Genomic DNA, 1290 nt, shown 5'->3' with positions numbered 1-1290 from the left:
CAACGACTCGGCAGGCACCGGGTCGGGGTGTCTGGCCAGACTGACCCAGAGATACGGGTCTTACTGATGATGGTTCGAAAGGGTGGTGGCCAAGATTAGTTTCGCACCTCGTGGACGACCGTCCGCGATAAAGGCCAACCAATGCCTGGTCTTTGCCGGACTATATTGGTAGCTTCCAAGGGGGCGACAGTCTACTGGAGGCACTTCAGTACCACGGGAGTGAGCGGAGCCCCGTCGGCAACGACGCCGCTCACCGCGGGCGTCCAGAGATGGTTCACGCCCCTGGGCGTCCGTTGCCGGTAGGAATCGTGGGGGCAGTTTTCATACGAATACTATGTGGTTATGTCAAATGGATGCTTATTTAAGTTCTCGCAGACAGGCGAAAACCTCTGATGAATGGCCGCAACCATCCGGGGGTGCGAGTCTCTGGTAAGTTGTCGGTTCCTCTCGGGCGTCTAGCCGCTATACCGGTGTAGTATCACCGGAGGTTGGGTATTACCAGAAATACTCGGTGTGGAGATAGCACACAGCCGGACCAGGCGAATTCAGGCGGCACTCGGCCTGTCTTCTTGGTACGGGACCTCGGTCCCGGTGCTCGTGGTCCTTAGACGACGCGCGGCCGGCGTACTGGGCCACCGTACGTCGGCCGTGAACCTCCGCGGCTCTCGACTAGCGCACAGCGCTAATGTGAGGTCCGCGGTTGTAGCCGCAAGGCACCAAACCCGGGAGTCTTCGTGTATGAATCTGGGTTTGACGAAATATTTGAAATATCATTTTTTTTCTCAATGTGAGATTTTTACTTTGGCAGTCAGAACAGGTCCATGGTTTATTTTCTTGTTTCATTTTATTAAAGTTAGTTAAAGATTTTAACTCCGTACATGTTGGATGAAAACCTTTTGAACAGGAACGACATGAGACAGTTTTCGCAGGAGATAAAGCATTATAACATATATTGCATGAAGTCCCAGACATAATAGAGATAAGAGAGCACTTATACAAATACCAAATCGACGTCTATAACGTATGAACGCACAACACGAACTGAACAATATTAATACTATGTAAAATATAATAAAATAAATAAAGTATTACACCAACACTTTATAAGATATAAATTAATTAGAATTAATATTTTTGTTTTGTTCTTTTTCTTCACGAAACTTGGCATTAGTCACATAAAATTTCATATATCTTGATCAATACAATTTTTGTTATTTCTTACAGTTCTTATGGTTACTGAAACACATGTGTATAATGTAAATACTTACTAATTATGCATTATATTAAATG

Source organism: Acyrthosiphon pisum, chromosome A2 (genome assembly GCF_005508785.2).
Source record: "Acyrthosiphon pisum isolate AL4f chromosome A2, pea_aphid_22Mar2018_4r6ur, whole genome shotgun sequence".
Classification (NCBI taxonomy): domain Eukaryota; kingdom Metazoa; phylum Arthropoda; class Insecta; order Hemiptera; family Aphididae; genus Acyrthosiphon; species Acyrthosiphon pisum.
This window is presented reverse-complemented; position numbering follows the sequence as displayed.